The following is a 21,535-nucleotide window of genomic DNA, read 5'->3' as shown; positions in this document are numbered from 1 at the left end:
AAAGGTCCCGGCTTCGATTCCGGTCAAGGGCATGCACCTTGGTTGCGGGCACATCCTCAGTGGAAGGTGTGCAAGAGGCAGCTGATCGATGTTTCTAGCTCTCTATCCCTCTCCCTTCCTCTCTGTGAAATATCAATAAAATATATTTAAAAAAAAAATCAAAAGCTCTTCTGGTAAGACTCTTAAGGTTTGTGTTTGACCTGGGCAAATTCAGGTTGACTTGGTTATTTATCTATATTTTGGGATGATTTTACTTTATTTTGCCCCTAACTGATATTGGTCCTATTCTTGATAATTTCTTTGGAAATATATTTCACAAATTCCTGCTTATGTATTTACCCTAAATGGTTTGCACTTTCCTTTAAAAATAGTTCTACCATATGACCCAACAATTCTATTTCGGGTATTTATTTGAAGAAAATGAAAACTGATTTGAAAAGATATATGCACCCCTGTGTTCATTGTAGCATTATTTACAATAGCCAAGATATGGAAGCAACCTAGGTGTCCATCAATAGGTGACTAGATGAAAAAGAAACACACACACACACACACACACACACACACACACACACAGGAATATTATGTAGCAATAAAAAAGAATGAAATCTTTCCAACATGGATGGACCTAGAGTATTATGCTAAGTGAAATAAGTCAGACAGACAAATACTATATAGTTTCATTTATATGTGGAATCTGAAAAAACAAAACCAACCAACCAATAGAACAAAACAAAAATAGACTCATAGAAATAGAGACAAAAGGGACAGTTGCCAGAGTGGAGGTGGTTGGAAGGATAAAAAAGCTGAGGGGGAATATAGTTAATAATATTGCAATAAGTTTGCACGGTGACGGATGATTACAAGAATTAGTGGTATGATCACATTATAAGGTATAAAGTTGTTGAATCACTATATTGTATAGCTGAAACTAATATAATTAATATAATATTGTATACCAACTATACTTAAATTAAAAAAATACAATTGCCACTTTTTTTCCTTTGTGGATGTGTTAATTATTATCTTTACATAATAGCAATTTATATAGCTATATAGAATTTACATAGTAACCTCGTATTTATATAGTATTTATAGTTTCAAAGCTGTTTAATAAAGATGATCTGGTTTAATTATCAAAATAATCTTAGGCACACAGGACATGATTTATTATACCCATTTAGGGACTGAGGCACATAGAAGTTAAGAGACTTAATCTAGATCATAAATATAGAAGTGGTAGAGTGGCCAGGATGAATCCAAGTCTTCTGAGTTCTACTAGTCCAGTAAACTATTTTTAGTTTAGTCACTTTAATCTTCTCTCCAGGTTAAATAATCATTGTTTTGTTGACCTTTTAAAGGACTTTTTTTTTTTTTTTTTTAGCTTTCCATGGTTCTTCTTTTCCCATTTTCTTTGGCTTCTGTAGCAATTTTTGAAATCACTGGCTGCCATGTCTGTTTTCTCACCCTTTGGCTAGTTGTTTTTTTCACATCTCTAGATGTGACTAAGCAAGTTCTGTTCACGATAACAGGTACAGAGCAGACTAGAGGGGTCCATGGGAATGGGAGCAGCCTTGGGAGACAGTTAATACAGCAGACAAAATGCATTAGCTAAAAGACTGGACAATGAACACCAGTAAGTGTAGTCCGTGTATGTATCAGAGAGGCATAAAACAGGAGATTAAAGTGTTTTCATAAAGCACACAAAGCAAGGAAAGTCAGGTGTTTAGGCAGCTAGGCCACAATAAGGCGATGACACTAAGTGGGGTCGAAGGACAGATTCTGGTTTCTGAGTAGTCTGCAAGTGGAAGGTTACCAAGACCATGGGACGGTCATGGTCTTGGGTGGACTAGGGCCCTGAGATACAGGACAATAAGGTGGAATCCTAGTTACTGTAATCAAAGCAAAAAGCCAAAGTCAAACTAACAGTAAAAGTAATTAATCTCATTCTGTGTCCAAATTTCATTCTGTGTTGGAGTCTCTTAGATATGGTCAGAGATGGTCCTAGAGCAGTGGCTCTCAAACTTTTAATGTGCATAAGAATCCCCTGGGGTGCTTCAGATTTTTAAAGTAGGACCCAGGTGTCTCTATCTTTAACAACTGCCCCAGATTATTCTCTTGCAAGTGTTTACAGATCACACTGGATAAATTTTCCATAAAGACTGAGATGGCACTTATTGTATGATAAGGGACCAAGTGATTACAAGCATTGAGAGAGGAGGCATTTAGAGGTTGAAAGTCAGACCTTTCTACTAAGAGAAAAATATATCTGTTATGCCCAGAGCTGATTTGTATTTAACTGAATGTAAGAAAGCAGGAAACATGGAAGATATAATGCACTAGACTGGTATGTTAGAAGCCTATTATGTCTCTTGTTTCTTGTGTTTATGACCTGAGTGTTTTCATAATATCTAACATAAAGATTTATACCTATTAGTGGAAAAAAGTAAGGCTAGTTGTTCTTCTGTGCCTAATCTAAACTGCCCCTCATTTTTATTTAACATTTTTTAACCTATGTAATTGAATTTCATCTTTTTCTTTCTGCTTCATAAATTGATTAGCATGAGTTGGGCAGACTGCTGTAATGCTAAGGGTTAACCAGAAGAGAATTACAAATGAACTATCTAGAAAGTTGATTATTAATCCAGCTAGAGAAGAAATATCCTTTTACTTAGCAAGAATGAGTATCCGAAGAGCTGATAATATTGTTCAGGCAGTGAGGTGGAATGGCAGAGCTTGGTAAGTAAAACGAAACTTGGAAGTAATCTTTTATATCTAATTTTTAAAATGTGTAGAATTTTGATCTATTTAAACAGTTAAATATAATATGAATTTACAAGCTGTCGGAACAAATCTAAAAAGTTCCAAATGTGTTTGTTAATGAGATCTCTACATAGACTATCGGTAAAAGTTAACTGAAAAGTATTTACATAAGCAGATAAATATATTTAATTTTGAATATTTATAAAAATACACGATTAGATTTGTGATTAAGAACAAGGAAGTGGGCATGGAGGAATGATTACTAAAACAATCTAAGGCCAAACCTCAAACTGAAGAATATTGAGTGACAAAGTTGTTTTTTTCACAAGAGTGAGTTCTGGGTTTTTCAGTATGAAAATATAATTTAAAATATAATGTTCATAGAAAGATTTAGTGAGATATTTTTCAGACTTCTAGGTTACAGAAACTGTCTTAAGTTCTATTTTCAGGGTTTTAGTGCTCATTTCATCATGATGTTTAATTTAAGGACTTTTCTAAAGCCAGCTTTTTATTGTATTTGTGAATTGGAAGGAAGGAGAAATGAGAGGATCTGTGCTATTTGTACAAAGAAAATTAAGTGAAAAGATATGATTTTAATAATATTCTTACATCAAAGACTGCTCTCTCTGTTGTAGAAAAATTTTGATGTCAATTCTATAAGATTGAAGTTTTGTACAAATTACTTGATATTGCAAAAATGAGCTTTTAAACACAGTATAGCCTATATTGAATATTATTGCAGCTTTATGCAATCATAAATCACTTCAATGCAGCATTGGACTTAGGAGAACTTAGTAAACTTATTATACTTATCTTAAATTGTAATCATATACCATCAAAGGATGGATTTTAACCCTTTCTTTAAAAGTATTTCTTTAGTGGCATTAACAAGGCCTCAAATTAACATTTTGTTATTTATTGTTTAAATGAGCACAGAAAAAGTGTGTTTTTAAAAAATTCAATATTAGAAATATATGTTATACGTGTGTATGTGTTTGTGAATGTGTGCTTTTGAATATATGGAGTACATATGCTTTCAAAATATCAGAGCACCATTTGGCCATATACACTCAGTTTTGTTAGTTCTAGTGTTCTGGTTCATATTTAGGACCGGGAATATAGAATATAATAAATGAAGTAATAAAAAAATAGTTAAAATTTATTGAGCTCTTGTGTACTAAATGTTATGTTAAATGCTTTATCTCATTTAATCCTTACATTAACTCTGTGGTTGTTGGAAAGCTACAAAGATTATAGTGTATGCTAAAACTAAAGATAAGCTAATTAAAGAGTCTCTAATATCTGATGCAAAAAAGTCTAGAAAATAAAGTTCCAGGAAACAAAGTATAGAAGAGGGGAGATCCCTAAATTTTGTGTGCTTGTCTTTCTCAAAATTAAGAGATTTAATATGAACCTGTTAAAGCAGAAGAGAAGGAAATGAACTGGTGAATTCTTAACATTCATTAATTCTTTCAAAATTTATTATGAAAATTTTTGTTATATAAAATGTATAAAGAATAGGTTAAAATACCTATGTTTTTATAAGAAATAAAACATAAGCAATACAGTTGAAGTCTTCTGAGAACCCTTTACCAATTTTATATCTTCCTCTTTGTGCCAGAGGTAACTATTCTTTTGAATTTGGTGTTTATCATTCCCATGCTGTTCTTTATACTTAAACTTAATTCCATGTTCATTATAGGAGGAAAAAAAAAATCCACTTACCATATATTTTCTGTTTTTGAGATTGAAGAAAGACCTTTTCTTGGCTTCCTATTACATTTTAATTAAAACAAAAATCCTTAACATAATCTGCAAAGCCCTGGCCCTGCACAGGATGGCTCCTGCATTGCCAACTCTTGTCTTTCTCCCAATGAGTTCTTCAGATTCAATTGCTATACTGGTCTACACAGCCCAAGCTTCTTTCCTGCTGTAAGGTCTTCACAATAGTGCTGTCTTCTTAACTGGAATACACTTTTCCCCATTCTTCTTCAGAATAATTCCTGCTTATCCTTCAGGTCCCCATCTAAATGTCATTTCTTCAGAGAAGCCTTCCCTGTTCCTTTTAATTCGAATCTTACCTGTGTGCAAAGGCCTTGCTTCCCACACATTAATTTATTTCATAGTTCATATTGCAATTAAAAATTATGTTCATTAGTGTGATTTTTGTTTAATGTCTGTCCTTCACTTGGACTGGCCCAGTTTGTTTTCACATGTTTTCCCTAGCATTTAGGACACATGGTCTTATACTTACAGGCATTCAATAAATATTTGTTGTTGTTATCAGGCAGAGGAATGCAGTGAACGAGAAAGAGGAAAAAAAGGGATATTGAGAGAAAGAAAACTGCATAAAAGTAGTCTGTGGGTTAGTTTGTATATACTGTTTAGGTAAAATTATGCAAAACTGGGGGGAGGGAGGAGGTTGGGACGGTTTTGTTTCTTATCATCTAGCTGTAGAGCGTGTGACAGCTTTTCTCCATAGCTGCTTCCTGTTTTTCAGTGCAGTCTTTCAGTTTCGTATTGTCATTTTGAGGAATCTGCATTCCTGATGTAAGAGCAGAGCTTTCCAATTGAACTTGCAGAGCAGCCCTAGTGGCTATAATCTTAATGTGGAAACACTATAACGAGCTCTGAAAATCTGGAACAATTTAGGACAGACACACAGTTGAAAAAATATATCTGGTACTTTTGCATAGGAAAACCATGAGGCCACTTAGTAAGAGTTTCTAGGTGGGTAACTATAACTAAAATATTCATATTGGTGACATTTGTTATATTGTTAGGCAGTTTGCTTTTTTTTCAAGAAAATATAGAAAAGGTTATAAACGAAGGAAAAAGAAAATAAAGTCAGTCTGAGAGGAAGGCTGGGGTGTTCAAAATGTCAGAATATACTTATGTTTTACTCTATGTAAATCTCTGCTGGTATTTGTAATTAAAGTCCAAGGTTACATGATTATGCTGAAAAAACTTTTTTTTGGTTGGTGGTATGAGAAAAGAAGATAAAAAAAAGAGAGAATTTAATTAAAATGTCTTAGTGTTAAATAAAAGGAGAGGATTTGTAGAGTGTCTCATTTGTGGTCATAAAGGTGCCATTATTATTAATAACTAGAGGCCCAGTGCATGAATTTGTGCACAGGTGGGGTCCTTCAGCCTGGCCAGCAATCACGGCTGATCAGGCCATCTTGCCTAGTCCCGATCGGGGCCCATTGGGGCTGGCTGGCCTGGGGGGGTAGGGGCTGTGGGAGGTTGGCTGTGGGAGCACACTGAGCAGCAGGGGGTAGCTCCTGCATTGAGCGTCTGCCCCCCTGGTGGTCAGTGTGCGTCATAGTGACTGGTCGCCCGGTCATTCCGGTCATTCCAGTCATTCTGGTTGTTCGGTACTCATAATGGTCACTTAGGCTTTTATATATATATAGACTAGAGGCCTGGTGCATGAAATTCGTGCATAGGGGGGTCCCCTCAGCCCAGCCTGCACCCTCTCCAATCGGGACATCCTTCTCACAATACGGGACCACTGTCTCCTAACTGCTCACCTGCCTGCCTGCCTGATCACTCCTAACTGCCCCCTCCCGATGACCTGGTCACCCCCAATTACCCCCCTCCTGCTGGCCTGGTCGCCCCCAACTGCCCCCCCCCGGCCTGGTTGCCCCTTTCTACCCCCCCTGCTGGCCTGGTTGCCCCTCACTGCCCCCCCCCCCCACCAGCCCGGTCACCCCTCACTGCCCCTCTCTGCTGGCCTGGTTGCCCCTCACTGCCCCCCCCACCCCTGCTCGCCTGGTCACCTCTAACTGCCCCCCTGCCAGCCTAGTTGCCCCATGCAGCCTGCTGCTCAGTCATTTGGTCGTCCCTCACTAACCCCCCTGCTGACCTCGTTGCCCCATGCAGCCTGCTGCTCAGTCGTTTGGTTGTCCCTCACTAACCCCCCTGCAGGCCTGGTCACCCCACACAGCCTGCTGCTCAGTCGTTTGGTCGGCTCTCACTAACCCCCCTGCAGGCCTGGCTGCCCCACGCGGTCTGTTTGGTTGTCTGTTCGGTTGTTTCGTTGTGACGGTCCTTAGGCCTTTATATATATAGATATTATACCTGGTATTTTTATTGCACTTTATACTTTTAAGTGAACTTTTTCATATGTTACCTTATACAATTTTTATAGTAACACTGTGAGATATTTAAAGTAGGGATCTTATGACCTTTGTTTTATAACTAGGAAAACTGGAACAGAAATAAGGCAGAAGCTGGGTCTAAAACTTAAAAAAATTTCTAGGTATAATTTCCTAGGCAAGACTCATATTCACTCCACCTTTGCCCATCCAGAAAGGTTTAGATTTGAGGGTATAATTAGATTCTTTTAAGGACCAGGATGAATTAGGTGAATGTCCTCTGTAGGTTTTCCAGACTTAAACATTTTTTTTTTCTAATTTCCTAAAGATGCAAGTAGTTAACCATCTCCAACAAATGGAACTGAGATGGTTAAGTGCATATAATTAACAACCACATTGCTAAGCCTATTCTAATTTAAGATTTATTGGATAAAGTTTAATAGGTCTAATACCTTAGGAGTCCAAAAATAAGGAGAAATAAATGTGAACTTTTAAGAATGAAATACCATAATTTGGAGTAACTGAACTATAGCTCAAATAAAACCATGTGATGAAGCGAGGGTACAAGCCCCTTGGGTGTAAACCCAAGTCACCAAGGATACATACTTCTGGTGCTCATTTACAAGACTTTGAAAGAAAATGTGAAAGTAAATATGTATGTTGCATATACACATGTGTGCAGGCAAGTGGAGGGATATTTCTTTGAAGGCAAATGCCAGGAGGTCTTTGTAATGATTAGCTAAGAAGCTGTTTGCTGCATCAAGGTAAAAGCCAAATCTTGTATTTTTCAATTGGACAAATAGCCTGGTTGCAGAGAAATTAAATTTCTCATTCTTTCTGGGCCAGTTGGCAGAAGCTTCCCTCAGGTTAAGAGAACCAAGCATATTTACTCAGAAGAAGTCTTAAGAGAATCTGATAGCTGTCCTGAGATGGCGAACGTGCTGCCACAGGGAAAGAGTGTACACTGTGGAGGGCCAAACCAAGTTAGCAGGTGAAAGTCACAGGGAGCCAGTCACAGGGGCAGCAGGAGAAAAACTTTGTACAGTTTCAGCTGTCTAAAAAGGAAATGAACTTCCTTGTTGAGATAGTGAAGGCCTTTTACTAGAAGGAATTGGGAACAAAGATTAAAATGTTGAGTTTACACCAAGTTATTTCCATATTAAAGTTTGTAGGAATATGTCCTCTATGTGTCAGATGGCTAAGACCAGTAGGTGTGTCAACATAAAGGACAACGATGTATTCCTTTATTATGTGAAGCCAGGGACAAACTTCACGAAGGCCAGGTTTACTTTCTGGATTTCTCATCCATACTTTAACATGTGAATAAAAAGATCGACATATTTTTATCCATAAGCAGCCATTTGATGCCTGAAATTGCCCCAAGTAGGAACTGTAGACTTCACCATCTATTTCCAAACCTCAGAAGAATTGCTGTGAGAGAATGGAATTGAATTAAAAGGGCAAAAAAGAGAAGTTGTTCGTTGCTCCAGTGGGTCCAGATCTAAACAATAAGAATTTAATATGAGTTAGATAGAACAGATTTAAAAATAACACTAAATTCATTTACTTTGCCTTTAAAAAGCTCCCGAGCTTCTGGTACAAGATAAGGGAATCACATTTTAAAGCACCTTTTCTGTCATTTTAGTTTCTCCTTATTGAATTAATAATTTCATTTAAAAATAAAATATGTTTTAATAATATACAAGTAATACACAAATACATTTTTGTTGTAGAAAGTGCCTGACATGTACTAGTAGCAGGCAATCATTAAATGTTTCTTGAATAAATAATTATTGAAGCCCTAGCCAGTTTGGCTTAGTGGATAGAGCGTTGGCCTGCAGACTGAAGGGTCAAGGGCATGTACCTTGGTTGCAGGCTCCCAGCCCTGGTTGGGGGCATGTGGGAGGCAGCCAACCCATGTGTCTCTCTACACCAGTGTTTCTCGCTGTCTCTTCCTCTCCCTTCCACTTTCTCTAAAAATCAATGGAAAAAATACCCTTGGGTGAGGATTAAATAAAAAAATTATTGAAAAAAAAAAGCAAAGGAATTTTTCCTTAATTTCTCTCCCCACCCTAAATAGTTTATTTCTTCTCGGGCTTATTTACTATTTACAATCTAGTACACTGAAAATTTGTACACTTTCAGACCTCTTTCTATATAATCATGTACAAATATACACAATTATGTACAAATATGCACTTTTATTTTTTTGTGAGGTTAACACTCCCCCTTTTACACATATTGCTTTATTCTTTATCCCTTTTTTCAGTAAAATTATGACTTATGCTTCTTTGTCAATTTATATAGATTTACAATACTTTCTTCTGTGTATTACTTTATGCTATATCTATACTATTGTTATATTGATAGGCATCAATATGACAATAAATTGGAGTTAGTTCCAATTTAAATATTCTTAGTTGAAATTTAGATAACTAAAACTTGGGGAATGGCAAAACTTGACTGTGTTCTTCTAAAATATACAAAATGGGCATAGAAAATGTGAACCTGACAGGGTTATGAGAATTAAGGACATTGTAGGCAAAAGTATAGAATGTATAAAGATATGGAAGAATGAAAAAGAATGGTATCATTTAATTCTTCATTAAGGCAATATAAGAAGTCTTCATTATCAGAGGATAATTGGTAGTGGGAAAAGGCTGTTTTAAATTAATACATTTAAAACAGAATAATGATAACAACTATGAACTCTGGACAAATCGTGAAGAACAGCTATTTGGAGAGCAACCCAAAGCAGGCTAAATCTTGAGAGGAGATGAATTTTGGAAGAAGGGGGAGGGATGTGGGTAAGTTGTGGGAAAATCATTTTAAGGATTTCAGTATGAGAGCAGGCCCTAGTCTATGTAAGACAGGGAAAGCTAATAAAACTGCATTAGGAAATCAGCAGTCTTTCTAGCCCAGTGGTCGGCAAACTCATTCAACAGAGCCAAATATCAACAGTACAACGATTGAAATTTCTTTTGAGAGCCAAATTTTTTAAGCTTAAACTTCTTCTAATGCCACTTCTTCAAAATAGACTCGCCCAGGCTGTGGTATTTTGTGGACGAGCCACACTCAAGGGGCCAAAGAGCCACATTTGGCTCGCGAGCCGCAGTTTGCCGACCACTGTTCTAGCCTAAAGAACCAGGATAGACTTTGGGGCAACCACAGCTACTAGGACATGAGGAGGTAATCCTGGAAAGAAAAGAGCCACAGAAAGGGAGTCCCAAATTCTGTGTATAAACTTTGCCCCAATTTCTGACTGATCCCCAAATCACGCATGCACAGGATAGGCTTTAAGCAGCCTATGTAAGGCTAAAAGAAATAGATATCTGAGCTGCTGTCCACCACAGGAGAGATAGAATATGCAGCTTGGGCCTAAGCAACTAAGAATTCTGTTAAAACAAATGAACAAAAAGTGGCATGATATGAAATAATTCAGTTTCCAAAACATTAAAATTACTAAAATTACTCAACATATAAAGAATTAGGAAAATGTGGAAAAAATAGGGCATTTCAGAACATAGATTGAAATTTACAATAAGAACCAAATGGGAACTTAAAGCTGAAAAATGTAATATGTGGAATAAGAAAATAACTGATGGGCCAATCAGCAGATTAAAGATGACTGAGGAAAGTGCCAATGAAACTGAAAATACATTAATTAGAAATTATCCAATTTAAAGAACAGAGAGAGAAAAAAAGAATTGGAAAAAATGAATATAGTATATGGGTTAATGTTAAATAGTCTAACATATATAAGTCTAAGAAAAAAAGGAGAGCAATAGTAGGGCAGAAAAAACACTTGAAGAAATAATGCCCCAAATTTGGTGAAAGAATTAAATCTCAAGATTCAATAACTTCAGTGAACCCCACATAGAATAAATGCAAAGAAAAGCATGGCTAAGCACACTATAATAAACTGCTGAAAACATGAAGATTTTATAGATAAAAGTTTTTTTTTTTTTTTTTTTTTGTAAAGGCCAAGAAAAAAGAGAACACAACTTACCAATATCAGGAATAAAAGAGGAATTATCACTACAGAATTTATAGAAATTAAACAAACAATAAGGGCATATTATGAATACCTTTATGCCACAAAAATTGTACTACTTAGATGAAGTGGATAAATTTCTTAAAAATTACAACTTACTAAAAGTGACACAAGATGGAACAGAAAACCTAAATAGCACTTTATCTATAAAAGAAATTGAGTTTTTAATTAAAAATTAAAACTTTCTGTAAAGCAAGCTGTGGGCCTAAATGATTTCACTGGTGAATTCTGTCAAACATTTCAGAAATATACCAATCTTACATAAACTCAAAAGTTAAAGGAAGGATGAATAATTCAACCACAAGGGACTAACATAACTCTAATAGCAAACCTGAAAAAAACATTACAATAAAGGAAAATTTTAGAACAAAATTGCTCATAATCATAGATACAAAAATCCTTAATAAAGATCAGCAAATTAAATCCAGCAATATAAAAAAAATAATATATTATGATCAAGTAGGGTTTATCCTAGGTTGCAAGGTTGACTTAACATTTGGAAAATCTCACCCTATGGATAGAATAAATAAGAAATATCATATAATCATTTTAATAGACTAGAAAAAGTATTTGACAACACTCATAATTAAAAATAGCAAAGTAGGAATAGAAAATAACTTTCTTAATCTGAAAGGGCATCTTATTTGACATTGTTTGGTCATCCTACACATTGTAATGAGGCAAGAAAAGGAAACAGTATACTATATGAAAGATAAAAAGTGGAACTATCTCTACCTGCACCTTTGGAAAGGTCATGTGACATATCTTTCATATTTTAATAAATAAGTGGATAAGGATCAAAATTTCATGGTAAACTACGGGAAACATGATTTGATTTTGACTCAGTCTTAAAAATTAAAACCAATATTAATAAAAATAAATTTTATAATTGGCAATGTTTGATTTGTAATTCTATTTATACATTATTTCTTAGAAGAATGTGTTAACTGCATATGTTTTAAGTAATTTTGCAGCATAATAACTTTTGGGATAACATAATCACTTTTCATTATAGTACCACTGTATCATGGGTAATTTTTATAAGGAAAATTTCCTAAAAATTTTGCTTAATCTTTTTAAATTAAAATCATTCCCTTTTGAATAATGTACCATATCAATTATCACTCTTGCCAATTTTTGGTTCCTCAGTTTCTATCTAGTCTAACTGCAAATTCTTGATTTGTCAATGATTTGAGATCTTTAATACTGTATTTCTCATGAATTTCCCCACATCTTTTGCAAGATTTGCAATTTCACTTTGCAGTCACTTTACATTATTTTAAATATTATTTACAATAGTCCAAAATGCACTATACATTTATCAGTTAGACTGATTCTCAACCTAACCGAAAAAATGATCGGGCAATTTTAAATAGTATTTCTATTCTTAGGCTCCACTTCAACCAATTAAATCAATCTTTGGGAATGGGACCCCGATATCAATATTTTTTTCAAGATTCCAATGTGCAGACAACTTTAAACCACTTAACAGTGATTATCAAAGATACAAGGAAATTTAACCAAATGGGTGAGATACATGTTATTTTGTGAGGTATGTTTGAATGAAGACTAATTTTATAAATGTTAAGATCATTAGTGAATATTTTCATATTTTGAGGCCTTTCACTTACTATGTGATTTTGGAGACACAATAAATATTTGGATAATGAGAGGATCACCTATATCCATTGATTGCCAAGTATGTATGGGCTAGGAATACAGTGGTAAACTAAAATGTATACTCTTTAAGAGTTTATAATACAAAGAAGAGGGAGACATTCAATATTTAATTATGAGATAATAAATACTATTAAAGAAAAAGGGACCTAATCTGGGCTTGGGATCAAGGATGGTGACTCCATATTAGTAATATTAAAGACCGTTTTTACAAGATGAGTAGGAGATGATTTGTGCACCATTGGGGTCCCTCGGCCTGGCCTGTGGGGATCAGGCTGAAACCTGCTCTCTGACATCCCCCGAGGGGTCCTGGATTGCAAGAGGGCGGTTCTCGGGTAATGCAACCCGAAATCAGGCTCCCTCCTCTCTGGTTCTGGATGTGACACTTGAGAACCACAGCTGCCAAGTCACTGTAGCTCGGCAGCTCCTGCATTGAGTGTCTGCCCCCTGGTGGTCATTGTGTGTCATAACTACCGGTCAGATGGTCTAATGGTTGGACGGTTGCTTAGGCTTTTATATATATAGATAACCAAGAGTTGGAAGTAGCCCAAGTGTCCATCAGTAGATGAGCGGATAAAACAGCTATGGTACATTTACAAAAGGGAATACTACTCAGCTATTAAAAGGAAGATAATTTTACCCTTTGTGACAGCCTGGATGGATCTAGAGAATTCACCAGTCAGAGAATGACAAGAAACCACATATGATTTCACTCATATGTGGAATTTAATGAACAAACTGAACTAACAAGCAAAATAGAGACAGTCTCATAGATAGAGAGCAGGCAGACAGCCCTGGTAGGGAAGTGTTGCAGGCTGAAGGGTCCTGGGTTTGATTCCGGTCAAAGGCACGTACCTAGGTTGCAGACTCAATCCTTGGCCCTGGTCAGGGTGCATGCGGGAAGCAATCAATCGATCACATTGATGTTTCTCTCTCTCTCTGTCTCTCCCCCTCCCTTCCACTCTCTCTCAAAAAACAACAACAACAAAAAAAACACACAACAAAACACCAAAAAACAAACAATGGAAAAATATTCTCAGGTGAGGATTAGCAACAACAACAAAAAAGGCAGGAGAGAGAGAGAGAGAGAGAGAGAGAGAGAGAGAGAGAGAGAAAGAGAGAAAACGAACTCATGAATATGGACAATAGTGGTGATTGCCAAGGGTGTGTTGGGGGGGGGGGTGGGTGGAGATGGAAGAGGGTACAGGGGGGATAAATAGTGATGGGGAAAATAAAGAAGAAAATTACATCACAATAAAAAGAGCTCAGTTTTTATGAGGTTTTTTAGTTTGCCAAAACAGCTTTTAAATAAGGCCAGGAACTTGAGAATCATACCCAAGGGATTGACCCCAGAGAACAATGTGGCTCCATAAACCACAGATCTCTGAAGATACTAAAGTGGCCCAAGGCAATTAATTTGACAGCAACAAACATGAAACTGTCCTTTTAGTTTGAATGACTACTAGCTAGTAGGTTAGGAAGTGGGAGAGAGAAAAATTAAAATTTTAATTAAATAATGTTTTACATATTTTTCTCCTTTAGACTCAATTCAGTCACAAATGATACAGCAGTTGCCTGGGATTTCCACAGCATTAATTAATTCAAAAGAGCAGAAAATGAATCAGAACCAGAAACTTATTTATTATGCCCTCTTTCTTTAAGCACCATGAAAAACTCAGTGTCTCTTGTGATCGAAAGAGTTTGCATTTCTAAGACTTGGATGTATCCAATTTAAAAATGGATTAAAATATGCTCCTGAACATAATAATAAAGGAAAGATACTTGTTTTATCTTTTTCATCATCATTTTCTTTATCGAAAGCAAATAGTCATAGAAATGTTTAATATTGTATTTGTTTGTATATTTAAGTTATGGAAGTAAGACATGAAAGTAAGGACAGTATTGAAAGCAAAGCACATCTAAAGAGAATTTTTGTTTGTTTTTCAAAGATAAAATGCACATCAGGAAAAAAATTTACAGGCATGTTCTAGACTTACCCTTTCTATTATTACAACCTATAGATTCCTCTGGTATTAATGTGTCCATTGCCTTTAGCCCACTGACAATAGGAAAAGCAATGTGAAATGTGAAATAGTCACAGCTGAATCAACTAAAGTGCTTATTAGATCTGGAGATATTAAGTTGTAGGGGAAATTATGGAGAGGTGCATCGAATATTAACTTGGAATGGGGAAGCTCATAATCTAAATTCTAGTCCTAGATTAACTATGTGGCTATGTTTTATTTAGTCCGTCTTGAATCTGGACCAGCACTGAACTATTTCTACTGATGACAATGCCAATGTCTAAAGGAATTGAGAGTTTTTAGTGTCCACTACTTTGTTTATACTTCTACTTTTCTCTATTTTAAAATTAGAGCCCTAGCTATGAAGAAATAGGAAAAAAGGCATATTTGTAAGAAGAAGCACTTTTTCTAAGTGACAAAGTCCTCTAGGATCTGCTGTATCGCTCGCTGGCATTTTCTCTACTAGCTATGTAGTTTTCAGGGCGACAGTTCCAAAGAGAAATGCACACTATAGATCATGAAGAAAAAATTTTGTCACAGATTCATTTCTGGTATTTTAATTTGCTTTTTGTGCTACCACATCCTTTTGCTTTTTCAGCTATGCAGTCAGTGATTACTCAGTAATATATTAAATTTGCCTACAGCATTCTAATTTCTATTTTAGAAGGTAAAAACAGTGCATTTCACTTATGACTATGCTTTCTGAAATTACCTTATTTTATCAGTTTTATTTTGCTCTTTTCTTAGAGTTGTTTAAACATTTTTTTTTTTTTTTTTACCCTAGAGGGAGGGTGTGTCAAATTGTTGCAAGCAAAGATAGAGGTAATCATATGTCATTCCTGTTATAAGCTTTGTGTTGATATTGACTGGCTATTTAAAGTAGTACCTCTAAGATGAATCTACTTTTAGCATTTTTTGTTTTTCAAGTGAATTTATTGTGAAACATTTAAACAATTTTTTTTACATCAGTTGCATTTTTGTAAGGCCTTTATTGTACTAAGATCAATGTGGCTATTTGAACAAAGGACTCAATACAGGAGATAATCCTTCTATTACACATTCATATATTTCTTAAATTTCTAAAGACTGTCTCTTTAAGCACTAACATTATTTTTAAATTTTACCTACACATTCTGATTTCATAAATGGTTGTTTAGAAAATAAAGAAAAAGTAAAGAGGAGAATATTTAAAATCACCCATCATCCCATGACCAGAAATAGCCCCTGTTAAAATTTTGATGTAATATGTATGTAGTTGAGGTTATATCATATCCAGTTATAAATGACAACTTCAAAATTTAATTTTTAATGCTTATCTTAATGCCTCAGAGTTGTCATTATGGAGATCTCATTCCTTGGAGCTTCCCCTTGAACTGAGGGTCTATTAAGGCTACTGATCTCTATAATGAGTGGCCCCCCCAAATGCTGTGCTTTTTGAGTTCCTGTGTCTCATTTTGGGTTTCTTGTCTTTGCCTGTGTTTTCAGACTTTAAGTTGTCATTTCTCTGTAATTAGTGTTTTTGCTTCTAGTAATATTAATCCTTCTTCCATACCCCTAGAAGCTGCTATTTCTATTTGGCTATGGGCTGTTCAATTAGATAAGAAGAGAGTGAAATGAACATTTTATAGTTCCCTTTTGTTGTACAGTATTAATGTAGGTGCTTCCACATAAATTATACAATTTAATTATTACATTAAGTCCTTGAATTGTTATTAGTTCATTTTTTAGATAACATAAAGAACCATTTATTGAGCACTAATATGCTAGGCTAAGACTTTACATATAGTATGTCAATTGCATTTATTCCTGCAACATTCCAGTGTGGTGGACTATTTTACAGATAAAAAATACTTAGACTCAGAGAAGTTGAATATCTTGCCCAAAATCATACCACTAGTAAATGGCAGATTCAGGATTTGAGCCCAGGTATGCTCCTCAAATAATTAAAAGTGCTATAATTATGTCTGAAGTAAGAGTAAATAGCTTCTGAGCTCAAGAATTCTCCTTTAAGTAAAGTAAATATGCTTTAGTGTATTACCTTCCTTGCGATATCTTTTTGGGTTTTGCTTCCTTTCTAATTCTCCTCATTGCTCTGTTATGGAGATGCTGTACAAAGGATCTATGGAGAAATGTAGTGATGTAAGTGTGGAAGTGTCTAAGGAACTCAATATTCAGACCAAATTAATCCTAAAAGAATTAAGTTAAAATCTACCAATGAAGGAACAATTCTTATTATTGTTAAATAGGCCTCTCTTTCATAATTCATAGAATCATGAGGGTATTCTTTGCTAAATTTCCCATATCAAAAGGTACTGATTTATAGAATTGCATAGAAGTTAATACAGTAATTAGCCCAAACACCATTGTATTAATTGTCCATAGCTGCATTTCTTGAAGAGACAAGTTTTAATCTCAATGTATATTTCTAATTATGCATGAAATAAAGATGATAATTTCAAGGAACAAAAAACCTCAATTAGATTTCTTTATAGTGGTTAAGAGGTTAAGTGGTGGTTAAGAACTTGGTCTTTCAAATCTGTCTGCCTAAATTCAAAGCCAGACTCCACCATTACTACTACAATCTTGGACAAGTAAATTTCTATGTGCCTAGTTTCTCATATGTAAAATGGGGATAGTGATAATAATGATCTACATAATAATACATCCTCCTATATGGGTTGTTGTTTTGAAGACAAAATAAGTTAATGTATGTAAAGCAATTAGAATAATGCTTGTTGCGTTATAACTGCTTTACAAAAGTTAGCTATTATTTTAATTTGAATTTTTAATCATTCTTTAATCTCAGAGTTCTATAGAAAGTGCTAGCAATCTTAAGTCTTTGCCTATCAAAACATTTTATTTTTCATTCCACAAATAACCCAATAGTATCTTTCATCATTCACTCTCTTTCATGAAGACCTATCCTAAGTTGGCACTGACCTCACAATGAAGTCGGTAACTCCATGTGTTAAACCTAAGAACAGAAACATTCAAAGTTGCAGTGTTTTATTCAGACTTGACACAAGCTTTATGTGAGGTACCAAATGTAGCATCTCTTTCCCTTCAGATAATTTCTCCCCAAGTTTTGAAAATATGATACATTAGGCAAATAGAGTAACCGTGGGATTCAGTGGTTGACTTGAGTGTTGAATGTGCAAATGGTATCCTGTATTGAGAAGACTCCTTGTTTATTCGCTGTTTTATTATTGAAAGAAATTGCACAAGGCAATTTACTCCTTAACCCCCACTATGGTGTGCATGTGCAAGACAAAGATAAAAGCTGTTTCCTTCGTGGAAGGGTGTGGAGGTAGAGGATGATTTCAAATTAGAAATAATGACAGCAATAGAGCTTCCAATGAAGATACTGTGGTCACCAAAGGACAAAGGGGAGAAGCTAATTCCTGAAGTTAAGGTATTTGGTTAAATAAATATTTAGGTTGTTCTTTAAGTGTACAGGAACCAGGTAGGTTGTTATTTATGGGCTAAAGAGATAGTGTGTTTGACAAAGATGTTTATTGGATGGTTTGATGATGGTTGGGAGAGAAGCAACCCTGAGATATTCAGAAAACCTGTAATAAAATAAGGTAAAAAATAAAATAATTTTGTTTTATAAGGCTTTGCTCTCTTTTGTTAACTATGAAAACTGGCTTATTACAATGGTGTTTTAACTTATTTATTTTGGATAATAACATTGACTTAGAAAAAAGTCACCAGACTTCAATTAGAATGTCTAATGTTTTCTTTTATTACCTTAACAAATATTTTTTGGGGGGAAGCAGTTTAGAACTTTGTCACTCTCAGATGATTTTATGTTTAAATGTTTATTTTTAAAAAGTCTGACATTGTGCGTGTGTGTGTGCGTGTGTGTGTGTGTGTGTGTGTCTGTGTGTGTGTGTCTGTGTCTGTGTGTGTCTGTGTGTGTGTGTGTGTCTGTGTGTGTGTGTGTGCGCGTGTGTGTGTGTGTCTGTGTCTGTGTGTGTCTGTGTGTGTGTGTGTGTCTGTGTGTGTGTGTGCGCGTGTGTGTGTTTGGATTGGTAGAGGAGATGAGAAGAGAAGGTGAGATTTTTAAGGAGATGGAAAGCCTGTGAAGGTTGATATACTAGTAAGAGACTGGAGGAGTTTTGAACTGAAAATAAAACATTTAAAGCATGTTTTCTCCCTTAGTGGGAAACTGAAAGTGACTATATTATGTATATTTCCATGAAGAATGTGTGTAAATATCATGCAAAGTTACAACAAGCAAACTTTCTAAGATATGGAAGAAAATATGTAACTTAAAAATTGTAGCAGAAGTTTTTTTCTTTTAAAACATAGTTTTAAACATAGTGTCCAATTGGATAAAGTTTTAACAGAACAGGCTGGGCATTTATAGATTACAACACTTTTAATTTTCTCAATATTACAAAGTGTTGATTTTGATAAAGAATTTGTTGATGCTGTATCAGCTTCTCCATGTGGAGAAGTGCTACTGGATGATTAGTGTGACTTGGGGCTCACAGCCAAAATTGAGAAATTTGTTCCCCAGTTTTTCTGACCTTCTGAGAATAAGAAAACACCTACTAAATTTTCCTGAACCTTGATTCCCTATAAAAGAAATTTTTCATTATTAAGGATGTCAGCTTTTTCCTCTTTATATTCTTTATTTTAATTTTAAAAGTTTATCTTTATTATTAAAAGTATTACAGATAACCCCCTCTTTTCCCCCATTGACTCCCTCCTCCCAACTCCCTGCCCCTCTCCAGACCTTCATGGAACTATTGTCTGAGTCCATGGGTTTTGCATATCTATACTAATAAAAGGGTAATATGCTAATTGGACTGGACATCTTCCGGATATCCATCCGGATGTGCTTCTGGACAGAGCCACGGTGGCGGGGGCCATAGCAGAGGCAGTTAGAGGCAACCAAGCTAGCAGGGGAGGGCAGTTAGGAGTGACCAGGCTGTCAGGCAGAGGCGGTTAGGGGCTATCAGGCAGGCAGACAGAGGTGGTTAGGGGCAAGCAGGCAGGCAGGCAGAGGCAGTTAGGGTAGCTCAGGCAGGCAGGGGAGCAGTTAGGAGCATCAGGCAGGCAGGCAGGCAGGCAAAGTGGTTAGAAGCCAGTGGTCCCAGATTGTGAGAGGGATGTCGGACTTCTGGTTTAGGCCCGATCCTGGTGGACATCCCCTGAGGGGTCCTGGATTGGAGAGGGTGCAGGTGGGGCTGAGGGACCCCCCCCCACACCCCGTGCGCGAATTTCGTGCACCAGTCCTCTAGTATGAATATAAGTTCTTTGGTTAAACCCTTCCCGCTCCCTGTCCCCCTTTTCTCTGAGAATCATTAGTCTGTTCCATGCTTCCATGTCTCTGGATCTATTTTGTTTTCAGTTTATTTTGTTCATTAGATTCAACATATAAGTGAGATCATGTGATATTTATCTTTCTTTGACTGGCTTATTTCACTTAGCATAATACTTTCCAGGTCCCTCCATGTTGTCTTATAGTTCAAGAGATCCTTCTTTTTTACAGATACATTGTATTCCATTGTGTAAATGTACCACAGCTTCTTTATCCATTCATCTACTTATGAGCACTTGGGCTGTTTCCAGATAATAGCTACTGTAAATAATGCTGATATGAACATAGTGGTACATATATTCTTTATCTTCTTTAAAAAGTCTTTTGTGTGTCTCATGTTGTTACCATCTTCATTTATCATTAATTAGTAAATACTAAGTTTGAAGCTACTTCAGGATTCATGTTAGCTTAGTTATATGAAAATTCTTTACAATTGTATAAATGTTTACTGCAATTTTAAAGCCAAAGAGTTTAATTTTTTGCTGTAAGTTCAAAGCTGAGGAATCTAAAACTTGGTGAGATTAATTGATTTGCTCAAGATTATATATATTTAGGAATCCAGCCCAGGTATTGCCACACTGCCAAATAATTGATCCCTGTTTTGTCTTGCTGTATTGATGAGCAGTGTCAGCATATTTGTTTATAATCATCTGCTTAACCATTTTATTTTACTCTACCTACCTATCTATCAAATAGATGGACACATATCAAGGAGATTTGCCTGATTGCCTTGTAGGGCTTATTCAGAACTTTGTATAGTATATTTACAGGGTTTCATAATTTTATTTTATTTATTTATTTATTTATTTATTTATTTATTTTTTAAAATATATTTTATTGATTTTTTACAGAGCGGAAGGGAGAGGAGGGATAGAGAGTTAGAAACATCGATGAGAGAGAAACATCGATCAGCTGCCTCTTGCACGCCCCCTACTGGGGATGTGCCCGCAACCAAGGTACATGCCCTTGACTGGAATCGAACCTGGGACCCTTGAGTCCGCAGGCGGACGCTCTATCCACTGAGCCAAACCGGTTTTGGCGGGTTTCATAATTTTAAATAAATTTTCTTATTCTATGAAATTTGCTTTCATAGAAAAACTTTCATACTGTTTTGTGTCTATTTTGACAATAAGAAGGTAGTATGCCATTTTTTTGCTTTTCTATAAATTACGGCTTTGTCAAACAATTAGAATGGATTTGAGGAAAGCGTAAAATACAGTCTTATTGCTTTTTCTGATTAAAAAACAAACAAAGCATGGTTATTGGAGAAAATTTGGAAAATATAAAAAAGAAAGTAAAAAACATTTTCCATACTGACACTCAGAGCTACCTCAAAATGCTTATACTGATTATACTAGAAGTTTTTTATTTATTTTAATACACATTTTTTTTTAAAAGAAAAATGGTATCTTATTGCACAGGCTGTTTTGTAAGCTACTTTTAAAAATTAATATATCATGATCATTGTTCCTATGTCATTAAATACTGTCCTGCATACATTTTTTGTTAAAATTAACTTTATTATCTATTACAAAAGTAATAGACATTGCATATAAGAAATTTAGGAAACACATATCAAAATAAA

At 35.5% G+C, this 21,535-nt stretch overlaps 1 protein-coding gene across 1 annotated transcript in view; it reads left to right on the top strand.

Annotated features, from left to right (window-relative positions):
- The first annotated feature begins 2,650 nt into the window (after positions 1-2,650).
- Positions 2,651-21,535, top strand: part of SOX6 (SRY-box transcription factor 6) — a 386,487-nt gene continuing 367,602 nt past the window's right edge. The window contains exon 1 of the mRNA XM_080642731.1: positions 2,651-2,739. The gene's annotated coding sequence lies outside the window, so the exon portion shown is untranslated. The remainder of the gene's footprint in view (positions 2,740-21,535) is intronic.

The sequence above is a fragment of the Plecotus auritus genome (assembly GCF_963455305.1).
Source record: "Plecotus auritus genome assembly, chromosome: 9".
Lineage (NCBI taxonomy): Eukaryota > Metazoa > Chordata > Mammalia > Chiroptera > Vespertilionidae > Plecotus > Plecotus auritus.
The sequence above is the reverse complement of the archived record's forward strand: the minus strand, read 5'-3'. Positions and strand labels throughout refer to the sequence as shown.